We start from the raw sequence: 16,553 nt of genomic DNA, 5'->3' as shown, positions 1-16,553 counted from the left end.
AATGTTACAGTTAGTGTTAGGATAAATGTTGCTGTAAACATTACCACAACCATTATGGTTAATGTTACTGCAACCTTTACAGTAAATGTCTTTAATGTTATGGTGAATGTTCCACTTAACGTTATGACAACTGTTACAGTAAATGTTAAGGTAAATGTGGATTCTACAAAATGTAGACTAGGGCTGCACAAAACATTAAAATTATTGAAATATCCTAAACATAACTGAATGATTTTAATAATTCAAAAAGTTACGAAAAGTCAAAGTTTCAGGGCGACACAGACAGCAGAGATTGCTTTCTTTTCCTCAAAAAAAAAAAAAAACACATGAAACATGCATGATGGTTATGTCATTTTCAGTTTTTAAATATATATAAACAAACAATTTCAACTGATTTTACACACCTGTAGCATTATCGTACCGCATATCGCATCGCATATCGCATGTTTGTTCAATATCGTGCAGCCCTAATGAAGACTAACTGTTATGGTAAAATGTTATGCAGAATGTTACTGTTATTGTTACGATAAACGTCGCTGTAACTTATGGTAAAAATTATCTTGGCCATTACGGCAAACGTTACTGTGACCGTTACGGTGAACGTTAATGTTACGGTAAACGTTACTGTCACCTTTACGGTAATTGTTAAAATTAATGTTACAGTAAAAGGTAAAGGTTGAGGTTAATGTTACAGTAAAAGGTAACTGTTGAGGGTAATGTTACAGTCAAAGGTAAATGTTGAGGTTAATGTTACAGTAAAAGGTAAATGTTGAGGTTAATGTTACAGTCAAAGGTAACTGTTGAGGGTAATGTTACAGTAAAAGGTAAATGTTGAGGTTAATGTTACAGTAAAAGGTAAATGTTGAGGGTAATGTTACAGTAAAAGGTAAATGTTGAGGGTAATGTTACAGTCAAAGGTAAATGTTGAGGTTAATGTTACAGTCAAAGGTAAATGTTGAGGTTAATGTTACAGTCAAAGGTAACTGTTGAGGGTAATGTTACAGTCAAAGGTAAATGTTGAGGGTAATGTTACAGTAAAAGGTAAATGTTGAGGGTAATGTTACAGTAAAAGGTAAATGTTGAGGGTAATGTTACAGTAAAAGGTAAAGGTTGAGGTTAATGTTACAGTCAAAGGTAACTGTTGAGGGTAATGTTACAGTCAAAGGTAAATGTTGAGGGTAATGTTACAGTCAAAGGTAAATGTTGAGGGTAATGTTACAGTCAAAGGTAAATGTTGAGGTTAATGTTACAGTCAAAGGTAAATGTTGAGGTTAATGTTACAGTAAAAGGTAAATGTTGAGGTTAATGTTACAGTAAAAGGAAAATGTTGAGGTTAATGTTACAGTAAAAGGTAAAGGTTGAGGTTAATGTTACAGTAAAAGGTAAAGGTTGAGGTTAATGTTACAGTAAAAGGTAAAGGTTGAGGTTAATGTTACAGTAAAAGGTAAATGTTGAGGTTAATGTTACAGTAAAAGGTAAATGTTGAGGTTAATGTTACAGTAAAAGGTAAAGGTTGAGGTTAATGTTACAGTAAAAGGTAAAGGTTGAGGTTAATGTTACAGTAAAAGGTAAAGGTTGAGGTTAATGTTACAGTAAAAGGTAAAGGTTGAGGGTAATGTTACAGTAAAAGGTAAATGTTGAGGGTAATGTTACAATCAAAGGTAAAGGTTGAGGTTAATGTTACAGTAAAAGGTAAAGGTTGAGGTTAATGTTACAGTAAAAGGTAAAGGTTGAGGTTAATGTTACAGTAAAAGGTAAAGGTTGAGGTTAATGTTACAGTAAAAGGTAAATGTTGAGGTTAATGTTACAGTAAAAGGTAAAGGTTGAGGTTAATGTTACAGTAAAAGGTAAAGGTTGAGGTTAATGTTACAGTAAAAGGTAAAGGTTGAGGTTAATGTTACAGTAAAAGGTAACTGTTGAGGGTAATGTTACAGTAAAAGGTAAATGTTGAGGTTAATGTTACAGTAAAAGGTAATGGTTGAGGTTAATGTTACAGTAAAAGGTAAAGGTTGAGGTTAATGTTACAGTAAAAGGTAAATGTTGAGGTTAATGTTACAGTAAAAGGTAAATGTTGAGGGTAATGTTACAGTAAAAGGTAAATGTTGAGGGTAATGTTACAGTAAAAGGTAAAGGTTGAGGTTAATGTTACAGTAAAAGGTAAAGGTTGAGGTTAATGTTACAGTAAAAGGTAAAGGTTGAGGTTAATGTTACAGTAAAAGGTAAAGGTTGAGGTTAATGTTACAGTAAAAGGTAACTGTTGAGGGTAATGTTACAGTAAAAGGTAAATGTTGAGGTTAATGTTACAGTAAAAGGTAAAGGTTGAGGTTAATGTTACAGTAAAAGGTAAAGGTTGAGGTTAATGTTACAGTAAAAGGTAAATGTTGAGGTTAATGTTACAGTAAAAGGTAAATGTTGAGGTTAATGTTACAGTAAAAGGTAAAGGTTGAGGTTAATGTTACAGTAAAAGGTAAATGTTGAGGTTAATGTTACAGTAAAAGGTAAATGTTGAGGTTAATGTTACAGTAAAAGGTAAATGTTGAGGGTAATGTTACAGTAAAAGGTAAATGTTGAGGGTAATGTTACAGTAAAAGGTAAAGGTTGAGGTTAATGTTACAGTAAAAGGTAAATGTTGAGGGTAATGTTACAGTAAAAGGTAAATGTTGAGGGTAATGTTACAGTAAAAGGTAAAGGTTGAGGTTAATGTTACAGTAAAAGGTAAAGGTTGAGGTTAATGTTACAGTAAAAGGTAAATGTTGAGGGTAATGTTACAGTAAAAGGTAAATGTTGAGGTTAATGTTACAGTAAAAGGTAAAGGTTGAGGTTAATGTTACAGTAAAAGGTAAATGTTGAGGTTAATGTTACAGTAAAAGGTAAATGTTGAGGTTAATGTTACAGTAAAAGGTAAAGGTTGAGGTTAATGTTACAGTAAAAGGTAAATGTTGAGGGTAATGTTACAGTAAAAGGTAAATGTTGAGGTTAATGTTACAGTAAAAGGTAAAGGTTGAGGTTAATGTTACAGTCAAAGGTAAAGGTTGAGGTTAATGTTACAGTAAAAGGTAAATGTTGAGGTTAATGTTACAGTAAAAGGTAAATGTTGAGGTTAATGTTACAGTAAAAGGTAAATGTTGAGGTTAATGTTACAGTAAAAGGTAAATGTTGAGGTTAATGTTACAGTAAAAGGTAAATGTTGAGGGTAATGTTACAGTAAAAGGTAAATGTTGAGGGTAATGTTACAGTAAAAGGTAAAGGTTGAGGTTAATGTTACAGTAAAAGGTAAAGGTTGAGGTTAATGTTACAGTAAAAGGTAAATGTTGAGGGTAATGTTACAGTAAAAGGTAAATGTTGAGGTTAATGTTACAGTAAAAGGTAAAGGTTGAGGTTAATGTTACAGTAAAAGGTAAATGTTGAGGTTAATGTTACAGTAAAAGGTAAATGTTGAGGTTAATGTTACAGTAAAAGGTAAAGGTTGAGGTTAATGTTACAGTAAAAGGTAAATGTTGAGGGTAATGTTACAGTAAAAGGTAAATGTTGAGGTTAATGTTACAGTAAAAGGTAAAGGTTGAGGTTAATGTTACAGTAAAAGGTAAATGTTGAGGTTAATGTTACAGTAAAAGGTAAATGTTGAGGTTAATGTTACAGTCAAAGGTAAATGTTGAGGGTAATGTTACAGTCAAAGGTAAATGTTGAGGTTAATGTTACAGTAAAAGGTAAATGTTGAGGTTAATGTTACAGTAAAAGGTAAATGTTGAGGGTAATGTTACAGTAAAAGGTAAAGGTTGAGGTTAATGTTACAGTAAAAGGTAAAGGTTGAGGTTAATGTTACAGTAAAAGGTAAATGTTGAGGGTAATGTTACAGTAAAAGGTAAATGTTGAGGGTAATGTTACAGTCAAAGGTAAATGTTGAGGTTAATGTTACAGTCAAAGGTAAATGTTGAGGTTAATGTTACAGTAAAAGGTAAATGTTGAGGTTAATGTTACAGTAAAAGGTAAATGTTGAGGGTAATGTTACAGTAAAAGGTAAATGTTGAGGGTAATGTTACAGTAAAAGGTAAATGTTGAGGTTAATGTTACAGTAAAAGGTAAATGTTGAGGTTAATGTTACAGTAAAAGGTAAATGTTGAGGGTAATGTTACAGTAAAAGGTAAATGTTGAGGTTAATGTTACAGTAAAAGGTAAATGTTGAGGTTAATGTTACAGTAAAAGGTAAATGTTGAGGTTAATGTTACAGTAAAAGGTAAATGTTGAGGGTAATGTTACAGTAAAAGGTAAATGTTGAGGGTAATGTTACAGTAAAAGGTAAATGTTGAGGTTAATGTTACAGTAAAAGGTAAATGTTGAGGTTAATGTTACAGTAAAAGGTAAAGGTTGAGGTTAATGTTACAGTAAAAGGTAAATGTTGAGGTTAATGTTACAGTAAAAGGTAAAGGTTGAGGTTAATGTTACAGTAAAAGGTAAAGGTTGAGGTTAATGTTACAGTAAAAGGTAAATGTTGAGGTTAATGTTACAGTCAAAGGTAAATGTTGAGGTTAATGTTACAGTAAAAGGTAAATGTTGAGGTTAATGTTACAGTAAAAGGTAAATGTTGAGGGTAATGTTACAGTAAAAGGTAAATGTTGAGGTTAATGTTACAGTAAAAGGTAAATGTTGAGGTTAATGTTACAGTAAAAGGTAAATGTTGAGGGTAATGTTACAGTAAAAGGTAAATGTTGAGGTTAATGTTACAGTAAAAGGTAAATGTTGAGGTTAATGTTACAGTAAAAGGTAAAGGTTGAGGTTAATGTTACAGTAAAAGGTAAAGGTTGAGGTTAATGTTACAGTAAAAGGTAAATGTTGAGGGTAATGTTACAGTAAAAGGTAAATGTTGAGGTTAATGTTACAGTAAAAGGTAAAGGTTGAGGTTAATGTTACAGTAAAAGGTAAATGTTGAGGGTAATGTTACAGTAAAAGGTAAATGTTGAGGTTAATGTTACAGTAAAAGGTAAATGTTGAGGTTAATGTTACAGTAAAAGGTAAATGTTGAGGTTAATGTTACAGTAAAAGGTAAATGTTGAGGTTAATGTTACAGTAAAAGGTAAAGGTTGAGGTTAATGTTACAGTAAAAGGTAAATGTTGAGGTTAATGTTACAGTAAAAGGTAAATGTTGAGGTTAATGTTACAGTAAAAGGTAAAGGTTGAGGTTAATGTTACAGTAAAAGGTAAATGTTGAGGTTAATGTTACAGTAAAAGGTAAATGTTGAGGTTAATGTTACAGTAAAAGGTAAATGTTGAGGTTAATGTTACAGTAAAAGGTAATGGTTGAGGTTAATGTTACAGTAAAAGGTAAAGGTTGAGGTTAATGTTACAGTAAAAGGTAAAGGTTGAGGTTAATGTTACAGTAAAAGGTAAAGGTTGAGGTTAATGTTACAGTAAAAGGTAAATGTTGAGGTTAATGTTACAGTAAAAGGTAAATGTTGAGGTTAATGTTACAGTAAAAGGTAAAGGTTGAGGTTAATGTTACAGTAAAAGGAAAATGTTGAGGTTAATGTTACAGTAAAAGGTAAATGTTGAGGTTAATGTTACAGTAAAAGGTAAATGTTGAGGTTAATGTTACAGTAAAAGGTAAATGTTGAGGTTAATGTTACAGTAAAAGGTAAAGGTTGAGGTTAATGTTACAGTAAAAGGTAAAGGTTGAGGTTAATGTTACAGTAAAAGGTAAATGTTGAGGTTAATGTTACAGTAAAAGGTAAATGTTGAGGTTAATGTTACAGTAAAAGGTAAATGTTGAGGTTAATGTTACAGTAAAAGGTAAATGTTGAGGTTAATGTTACAGTAAAAGGTAAAGGTTGAGGTTAATGTTACAGTAAAAGGTAAATGTTGAGGTTAATGTTACAGTAAAAGGTAAATGTTGAGGTTAATGTTACAGTAAAAGGTAAATGTTGAGGTTAATGTTACAGTAAAAGGTAAATGTTGAGGGTAATGTTACAGTAAAAGGTAAATGTTGAGGTTAATGTTACAGTAAAAGGTAAATGTTCAGATAACCGTTAAGTTAAAATGTGATGTTAAATATTACGCATATACGACATGACATGATTGCGCTACGAACCGTCTTCAAAGCTACTCCGTTTCAGATAATGTAGTGAACTCGAGTGGACAAAAAAAAAAAAAAAAAAAAAAGTGAAATAAACATCTTTTTGAACCAAAACCGTCACACACATTTAGTGTCTCACCTTAAATACACTTTTGTGCTGTTTGGGGTTTTGGTGGTCGTTAGAGAACCTTCTGTTATTCCTGTATTTATACGCGAGCTTTATTGCTGTGGTGTGTCATTTCTGGTTCATCATTAGAGGTAAGAGTGTAGTGAAGCATGCAGGGAATACGACTGTGCACTGAGAACTCAGACGTGACTCACGCCTTCTTAATCACACTTTAATCATCGCTTTTAAATTCCCCACTGCTAATAAGATGATCTGTTATGGGTTGTAGTTTCATCATTAATAATGGGAACACCCTACCTCATCAATTCTTCAGTATTTGCACACTTTCGTGTCATTTTGGGGTGTAAAATATTGGTCTGTAATTTTGGTGCATCCTCAGTGATTTCGTCAGATGAGTGGGCAGAGAGTCTCATTAAAGCGCGTCTCTTCTAGACAGCGTGTCAAACCGAATAAACCTGACAAACTCCTCCTGGGGAACAGGAAGACCGCCGCGGCTAACGATGGATGGCTTCTGACGCTTATTACACCACGACATTTTTGCACTTTTAGTAAAATAAATTAGTTCTAGATTACTAACTCTAGGACTGGAGAGAGAAGTAAAATCTCTTATAATAAAAATTGACCGTGTAAATCATCACGAAATGTTTAGTGCCATTTAAGCTTTAAACTCTCAGGTTATTAATCAGTCGTTCATCTTAAAGCACGTGAATAAAAGTAGTTACGAGAATGACTAATGAGGAGCAAAATCATTTAGAAACACACACTGCAAGTGTTTTTTTTTTGTTTGTTTTTTTTTAAATAAGATTTTTATGTACAGTTGCAGTGAATAGTTTGCCTCCCTTCTGCTTTCTGAAGTGAAGAACTGAAAATGCACCACTATTTTTTTTTTTTTACAGTTTATCCGTTAAGATGTTAAAAATGATAACACAAATCAAAACAGGGCAAAGTCAACTAAAAAAAAAAACCCGTTTGAAAACACAAACTCAGAGCTCAGACGAGGTTATTAAAGTAAAGAGTGAATTTATATCCTTCAAATGGGGGATGCTAACTTTTGAACTGAAATTAACTTTTCAATTTAGACTTACTATAAATATCTTAACACACATTTTTCCGTCATTATTGTGATCGACAGAACATCTAGAAAACCAAATAAACTTAATGTCTTACTGATATCAACGCAATTGACGTCATTTTGTTGTAAGGGTGCGCAAACTTTTGCACTCGATTTTTTAATTTTTTTAAAAAAGTGAAAAAATGAGAGAGAGAAAACACGATTTCTCTGTTTTGTTTACACCACAGCACTGCTGAATGCTCGATTCTGATTGGTTAAAAGGTGATGATTAATTTTCTATAACAAATCAAATCGCAGGTTTATACTAATGCGCTCGTTCTAATACTTTACCGTTTCTATGGTAACAGCTCATTCACAGGGACTTGGTGCAGGACGCTCCACGTAAACGTGTGTAATCGTTTATATGTAAGGAGACACTTATGGAAGGAGTCTCCAGTGTCAACGCTTTGTAACAGTCAGGAAGTTTTCTGACATCTTCAGGACAGAGATGTTGACACGTCGTGGTTTCTTGGTGACGTGAAAACCTGCGTTTTTTTTTTTGTCTTATTAGAGAAAAAAAAAGAGAGGCTTGCGAGGGAACGAATGTTTAGCGTTGCTATAGCAGGGTCTCCTCTTTCGTTTCTTTTTTAAAAAAGTTTTTTTTTTTATTATTTTTAATAGTGGAAATACCGAAGATGGATTTTGTGTGCTAATATTTTGAAACGTTACATTCAGACATCAGGTCAGATTTAAATGGATAGTGTCGGTGTTATTTTAGTCTTTTTCAGTCTAACTGCACTGGACGAACTTCCCCTTCCATCTTCCTCCGCTAGATAAACTAGCATTGTGTTTCAAATCACATTTGCATGTACTATTCTAGAGCAGTTAGAGAGATACTGAGCGCTAACACTCACTGGTTTTCCTATTACAGTTAGTGTTTGAATTTTAAAAACCTCTCATTTCACCTTCAAACCTACCAAGAGCGCCGTTTCGTGTGCCAGACTTCTGGATTTTCTTGATTAGTAAATATTTTTAACTCTAAAAGTCAGAGTTTTAGCTTTGAGACGCAGTTCATGACAACAGTCACGACGACGGTGGAAAGTTTCAAAGAGAAACAGAGTGCGTCAGTGTATTGAACGTCGCAGTGCGTGAAATTGTAAACATCTTGCTTTTAAATCTCCTGGATGTACAAGATACGCAGCGAGTGTGTGAACGAGTATAATCCAGGCTTCTCTGCTTCACATCAGGGCGTTGATTATTTTCCTATAACAACATAACACTTCTCACTAGACTGGTAACTTAGTGCAAGTAACAATCCTTTAGTTTTTATTCACTTCACGTTATACACACGTACGTTACTGACGTAATAAAATGTCTAAAATGTCTTGTGTTATAAATCTGTTGAAAATATCGTAATCGTCGGTAAATCTCTGCAATACAAGAGATAAAATTCTGCTATTAAAGGAAAATAACCTTCGGGGTGGTAGCTGTAACGGCGCTTCATCGCGCCACTGCATCGCTGATTATTTTCCAATAACAGCACGACTCCGAGTGTGTGAGTATTCAATACTTAGTGATTCCTCTCTCAACGACAGATCTCATGGAATAGTATTAGAAATGAAGCTTTTTTTTTTTTAAGATATTTACATAAAATTAATTAATGATGTTGTGGTTTAGATAGGTATCGCTGAGTCAGTGACATTCCTCGGAAATTTAAAGCAACGTGTCGTTTCCGATTTCGGGAATGAGCTGCGGTTGATCAGCAGTCGGATTAGATGGCGATGGGAACAGAAAAGAAGCGAGTTCATGGCCAGACGTGGCTCAGGGAATTGAAACGAGTTGAATAACAGAGTAGACGCTGGCGTTTCTGGATGAAGTAGCTGCGTATGTACGGAGGAAGTGTTGAGGAACAAACGCTTTGGATATTTTTTTTTAATAACAGGAAATCAGTTCTCGGAAAACAATGGAATACAAGAGTACTTATTATGGAAGATTCAGGACATTTAGATTTTCATCCGAACCACATCGTAATCCAAGAACTCACCGTGTGCGTTGGATGCATGACAATATTACGTACGTATTTACATCAGCACTATTGTAGGAGACACAAATCCAGCGAATGGAGTGTGAATACTGCTAGAATCATCGCCTGAGCATCCTCTCATCCTTGTGAATGTTGGAATGATGGACGTCGTGACTAATGGGTGTGTGTATCCAAGGCAGCAGCTCGCAATAAGATGGTGCCCACAGCGGTGCCGGAGACAGGACTGTAATTATGGAGTCCGAGTGTTAGACGGGTGCATTCGTTACTAATTTCAGCCTTCTGGAGCCATGTTAACACCCCTCTCCCTCTCTCTCTCTCTCTCTCTCTCTTCCCTTTCAGAAAGCTGCTCACCATTTCTCCTCTTTGCAAAAAACACCACAGGCTTCGATATGCACAGTCATTTGTTAGATCAGCATCAGCATCACTTCACGTGAATCAAGAACAGTGGAAAAATCCTGTTTGTAAAAAAAAAATTCTCATTCTGTACGTCACTGGTGGACGGGTTGAGCTTGTGGAAAAAAAAAATGAATGAGATTAAGGGTTGAAATTACGACTGCAACAACTGATCGACAATTAAATTTCATTAAAAAAAAATAAATAAATAAATAAAAAGCTGAACGAATTTCACTATCAATTCGCTCACAAGTTGGTCCATGTTTCGTAGCACACAAGCAGTGAAGCTTTTTTCAATCAATGAGCTTGAAAAGTAATTAAAAGGGTTTTTTTCGGTACTAAATTGTTTCGTTTTCTGGTGTTGCGTATCAAGTTATTCAATCGTCCTGCTTTCGGTTCGCATCGTCGCTGGGAGTCGATCCCAAACAGAGTCGGTTCCAGGATTTGTTAAAAACTAAGAGTCGACTCCGAAGCTTTGGAGTCGATTTTCACACACTAGAAAAAGATTCAGGTTTAGGAGCTGCTTTTAGTGCTGAACTGTTTTGAGAATTACTTTTTCCAGACAAAAAAAAAATTAGGAGTTTTAAAATTAGGACAGTTTAAAAGAATTTCTCCTAAATCTGCCCGTTTTGAGCTTCTTTTAGCATTAGGATTTTTTTCTAACATCACCCCAGATTAGAGTTGGGCGAGAATCAACTCCGAAGCTTCACCTGACACTGAACACGGTAAGCAAATTATCCAGGTTTTGGAAAGTAACTGATTAAGGAGAAATTTTTTTTTTTTTAAAGAATTTCTCCTAAATCTGCCGGATCAGAGTTATCTTTTTTTGCGAATACGGCCCCAGATTAGAGCTGGGTGATTTGTTATCGATATTGTAACATCCTGAAATACCTTCAATATCATCAGGTGTCTCACTTTATTACTTCCTCGTTATACCCCGTAAAACGGAAATGATTTTTGTACCAATTGTTTCAGCTTCTCTCCTTTTTGTTTACTTTTATTTATTTAAAAAAAAAAAAAAAAAAAAAAAGTTGAACAAAAATATCTGGCCCCATCGTGGCCTTTTGTTGGCACACTGTTACCAAACGTGTGCACATTTATATATTTTTTGATATTTGATATATCGTGAAACATGATGAAGTGTTGCGATGCGATATCTTAGCCATATCTCCTGCCTCTAACACAGACACATCCATCCCGTGTGTTTCTGTGTGTTAAACCTCATTTCTTAGCCACGTTACCTCCTTATGTCCCCAGTTTCTTTGTTGTCCAAGTCGGTTTCTAGAGTCTCTGGTTTTTCATCTGAGCTTAGCTGGTTTTTTCCCCTTAACACTGTGTCTGACTGTGTTTCAAAGAAACTACAGAACTACAGTGACTCAACGTTAAAGGCTCACAGATCGTGTATCTTTCTGACTCTAACGCTTGACTTCATTGAAATTTCCCAATCTGACCGTTTCGTAAGCTAAACAACAAAATAAACTTTTTTCTCCACTCAAATCTTTGGCCAAGAACAAACTTGCTCTCAGGTTTAGAAAGATGTAAAGTGACCGTAGTGGTGTTCTCTCCTCTGAGTATAGATGCGCGAGGACGGCTAGCGAGGAACCTGATGCTCAAGGTTTTAACATCGATATCGGATATTAATTATGAACAAGTGAAAAAGCGTCAGAAACTTCAGTTTGAAAAATAATTTTAAAGCAGATTTGATAAAGTTTTCTACTAAAATTCGTATAGATTTTTAAAATTTTCTCCAGTGTTTACTTTACTTGTGAAGACAATAAAACCTCACTGAAGTTTAATTTTAAACGTTTTGCTGGAAGCTGTTCAGGAAGATCGTGATGTATATCGTGTGTCAAAGATATTTTTTGTCATATCTCCCACCCTTACTTAGAACAGCGATAAGAAATATGACAAAAATGTTAATATTGTGCTAATTTATTCCACAGCTCGCTTTTCTGAGATATTATTGATATTGTAGTCTTTTCGTGAATTTTTTAAAAATAATTATAAACTGAATGGAAGCAGAAGTTAAAATTTCCTACGGATTTTTTTTTTTCCATTTTATTTTTAAGTGAGATATCATCAAACACGGTTGTGTTAATGCAACACTTTTGTTTAGCTGGAAGTTTCTGAGTGAAACTACACATCGAGATGCGTAGCGTGTACGGTAGAGACGGATCGTGATGCCAATCGATGCAAGGAAGAAATCTGCGTTTTTATCAACGATGTGTAACTCGAAAATGTCCGTTATCTTTTTTTTTTCTTTATCGGCAGATGAATGGCGATGACAGTAACCAATACCGAGCTCGGGTAAACCCTAGAGACGACCTGTTCGGCTTCCTCGGTGCTCTCTGACCTCGTGATTTATGGCGTTCGTGTTCTCCTGAGGCGAGGAGAGCTTTTGTAAATGCCACGAGTGACGTTTGAGTTAAACACTCGTTATGTGATGCTTCCGCTTAATCCGTCAACGTTAGACCGTGCAGTCGCTCGGATTCGGAAAGGCTTTTGAGAATCCCTGTGCTGCCAATCATCCGCCCAGGCTTTCTCCCCTCTCTCCTTCTCTCTCTCCTTCTCTCTCTCTCTCTCTCTCTCTCCATGTTGCAGAACATGTGCGCCTCTGCCCACGCGCTCCTTCTCAATTGGCGGCTTAATACAGAAAAATGTGACACTGTATCCGCATCCTTGGCGTACTTACATAATAGATATTAGAGAATGCGTGTAGAGGAGAAGAGGAGAGCTTTCGCCTGCTGAAACGTATCTTCACGTTGGTGTTTTTGTCTAAGAATGGTTACGTTTGATCGAGAATACTAGACGAGTACCAGCGCTACAGGAGACCGCAATCTCTGAACTTCAAGACTTCACGTGATCTGCTTTGCTCGAATAAACACTGAAAAGATATCAAGTCCAATCTGTATTCTTCTGGAATAACCTTCAAAAATGGGAAACGGTAGCTCAGTGGTTAAGGTCATGAGTTTGAATCCCATCACCGCTGAGCTGCCACTGTTTGGGTCCTTGAGCAAGAAGCTTAACCTTCAACTTGTCAGGTCTTTCCTGATAAATGAGTGAATGTTTTCCGTGTCCATGCATTAAAAAAAAAAAAAAAAAACCTCTCCATAACTTCAGTAGTAGCTCAGAGATTAAAGTTCTGTCCTTCGGTTCAAATCGTCAGACTGCCAGAGAGCCAGAAGTTAGACGACTGCGCAAAAATCATCTCGACTAATCACTTAAGATCAGACATTAAAATGCTGCTGATAGATATTCTAATAAATAAATAAATAAGAAAATAAGAAATAAAAAAGCAAGAATAAGTACACAGCAGTCATAACAACAGCTCAATCACCTGGTTATATTCACGACTGTCATTAAAATAATTAAGATTAAATTAAGAACTGCAAAACGCGATTGATTGAGTCAGTCGTACGAGGAGGAAATAAAGGTTTTCTGCTGATTGTGACAAATTATTAGGAACCACGTTAGTGATATTAACGCGAACGCTGAATGAAGAGGCGATAAATTCACTTAATCGTCGTCTACGCTGATACGATTGTGCACGTCGGATGATCAAATATGTTCCTAATCGTCTACGGCTCCAAATCTGTTGGTTAAAAAGACAGACTATCCAATAAACATTAGATAAAAGCGAGTTTGTGTGTGTCTGTGTCTGCTCACTGTACAGTAAAAACACCACACACACACACACACACACACACACACACACACATACATAAACTCTTTAATTATTTTAGATCTAGAGCATGAAGAAGCAGCAGAAGCCAGCGCTTGAGTCAGAGACGAGCTCGTCTTTAAAGCGTACATCCGCCCACGCGGCGAACGCGGCCAGAGAGGCGAGATCAGAACAAACCAACGCATCAGCGACACACTCGGAGACGCACCGAGCTAAAAAACCACCACCTGCTAAAACACTGCCTTCCGGCTCGACTCGGAAGCCCGAGCTCGGAATTACATCGTTTTAGGGAACAAAGCGAGGAACAGAGCGAGGAACAGAGCGAGGAACAGAGCGGACGCCTCCGTGAAAGCTTAACGTTACTGATCACAAGTTTATGATGTTTAGTTTGTCAAAATAAAAGCGAAATAAAAAGTCAGTGTTAACCAACTAAAATAAACGCCACTATAACCCCGTTTGATGCAGCGTGTAACGTTATAGTTTAGTTACTGTTCACGATGTGGGCGGCCATGTTGGCATGACATCACTTCCTGAACTCGGGGTTGAGGACACACACCTGTTTTTTGAGGGTTTATTTTTTTCCCTACTCCAAGGTCAGAAATTCTGAGTGTGAATTATTTAAGCTCTTTGTGGAAAAGGATTCCTGATCCGACACACTTACTACTTAAGATATTCCCAGTTTGGGATGAGAAGCTAAGATTTGCATCGGGATTACCGCATCCGTTCACGTTGTGAAATCCAGCTGCTGCAATCTATCGCAAAAATCTGACGCAAATGCAACGAAGTGGTCAATTGAAGTCGGAATTCCAAGACATAAACAAACCTTACGTCGCAACAATATGGCGGCAAAATGATGTGTAGCTTTTGTGCTGTGAAAAAAGTTGTAACGTAATTCCGTAATTCCAATACGACCACTGTCACACATCGTTTTTACGAGCAAAGGCGAACAGGACCACTGATCTACATTATACGTAATTTCTCTTCGTTAATCACACAGAAATAATTAATTCCTTCTTCTGGGCAGTTTCGTTTTTTCCAGAACGATTTTAGGTCGGAATTCTGGAAAACCGATTTTGGAACTTTCCATGAATTTCACGCGTAACGTGCAAATCAGCATCCAACACTTGACCACCAGCCTCCTGCGTTATCTCTCATCTGCGTCATCAAACGTGTGTTATTCACAAAATGGCTGCCACACGATCACAAACCCGTGACCGTGAAGACGGTCTTTATCCTTTATTATGAAGGATTTATCTCTGTCCAGATACAATGCTGATGGTGAAGCTAAAACAGGAACTGAAGCATGATTTGAAAGACATTCATTCATATTCAACAGCCACTTTAGCAGCAATTTAGAGACACTGTAATGAGACACTATAATCCACCTAGATGCATGGAGGAAACCAGAGAACCCTGAGGAAACCCACATGAACTCGGGGTACAACATGCAAAACAGGTCCCTGATCTCTGGATGGATTTTTTGCTAAAATTCATTGTGTTGTCAACCTTTATTTACAATAAAACAAGCTGCACAACAATGTATTTTCCTTTAGAGGGGAGAAATATAATTTTATACAAAAGTATCCTTCAACTGCGCATGCGCAAGACAGTTACCCATCATAAATAAATCTGTTTTTGTTTGTTTTTGTTTTTTTGAGCACTACTTGTTTGAATGTTGAAAGTATTTAGCTATTTATGTAGTTTGTGTGATTTGTGTCCCAGATATAACGCTTTTGTGTGTATTTTTTTAACGTAATATTAAAATCGATAAAGCTAGCTCGGCGTCCACAAACCTGCGCGAGACCAACGGCTCATTTGTAACGTCTTCACCGCGCGCCGTTACAAATCTAACCCAATTTACACACTTTAATCGACATGTAATTATCTAATCTTTAAAAATAAGCGTGTATTAATATCGCTACATGTCCGTCGTAACAAAGATTTAACTTTTGTCTCGCTAAATGCTGGAAATAATGTTAATATTAATGCGTCTCGAGACTCGCACGCGCTCGGTTGTTTTATTTTTTAAAAAAAAGGGGGGGGAGGAAAAGGGGGGTGTAAATAATACAAGCGACGGTTAAATCAAAGCCAAGTGTTTACAGACTGAACTCACCTTCTCTCTCTCTCTCTCTCTCTCTTTGCTCTCTGCTTCTCTCTCTTTACTCTCCAGTCTCGTCCGCGTTGCTTCCCGCAGATAAAAACTCCAAAAACAGCCGGTAAATAAAATAAATAACCGTCGAAGAAACGGTTAGGGAGTGCAAGACAGAGTCCGAGTTGCTGCCCACCCTCGGGCTGTGTGTGTAGCTTCAGGCGAAAATAACTGCTAAATAAATGGAGTGAGGTCTAGTCCATCAGCCGCACCGCAGCTCCTCTCGCTTCAGTCTGCGCCTCTGCCTCTCTGCCTCTCTCTCCTTCTCTCTCTCTCTCTCTCTCTCTCGCCAACTTCAACTCAGAAGTTCATACAAAGTTCCAGCTCCGCCTTCGCCTCGCGCCGCAGCTGCTGAAATCTCGCCGAAAACCCAACCGTCGCTTTGCTTTCGAACTATCGCGAGATTTCACGAGAGCCAAAGCACGCCCCAATTAGCGTTAAAAAAGCTATCTCATATATATATATATATATATATATATATATGTGTGTGTGTGTATATATTCTGTGCATCTACACTATAAATTTAATCCGTTTCCATTCAATTCAATGTGATTTTACTTGTATAGCACTTTTAACAACACACAACATCGTCACAAAGCAGCTTTACAAAAAACCCAAAACATTTACAAATCCCTATAAAAATAAATAAATAAATAAATAAATAAATAAACACTCCCTGAGGCAACATCCTGAGAGCAACCAGTCTCAAAAGAGAGCTCATCCTCCCTCATAATGACTATAAAATCATTACGTCTCTGCAGTTGTACGCTCTTTAGGTGATTGTGAATCCTGAATCAGAGTCCTGGGATGAGCACGAGACAGTCTTTATGATAACAGCAGCAGTTCACGCTGTGCGTTCGCACCAGGACGCGACAAAGGCCCCTGTGCGTTTTCATTTTTGCTGCGTTCGTGTTGCCTTGTAAGTGCTAATTTGCGAGTTGTACTGATATCATTTCCCACCTCGGCGTGTTCGACGTGCGAAGTGGATACCAACACGGACGCCTCCTCGAAAGCGTGTATTTTGTTTGCTCTGTCAGAGC

At 36.5% G+C, this 16,553-nt stretch overlaps 1 protein-coding gene across 5 annotated transcripts in view; it reads right to left on the bottom strand.

Moving 5' to 3' along the window:
• The window catches only part of sipa1l1 (signal-induced proliferation-associated 1 like 1), a 91,036-nt gene extending 75,222 nt beyond the window's left edge, over window positions 1-15,814 (bottom strand). For all 5 annotated transcript variants that reach the window (XM_034313640.2, XM_034313641.2, XM_034313642.2 and 2 more), the window contains exon 1: window positions 15,478-15,814. The gene's annotated coding sequence lies outside the window, so the exon portion shown is untranslated. The remainder of the gene's footprint in view (window positions 1-15,477) is intronic.
• Between the last annotated feature and the right edge of the window lie 739 nt (window positions 15,815-16,553).

Source organism: Pangasianodon hypophthalmus, chromosome 19 (assembly GCF_027358585.1).
Source record: "Pangasianodon hypophthalmus isolate fPanHyp1 chromosome 19, fPanHyp1.pri, whole genome shotgun sequence".
Classification (NCBI taxonomy): Eukaryota; Metazoa; Chordata; class Actinopteri; order Siluriformes; family Pangasiidae; genus Pangasianodon; species Pangasianodon hypophthalmus.
The sequence above is the reverse complement of the archived record's forward strand: the minus strand, read 5'-3'. Positions and strand labels throughout refer to the sequence as shown.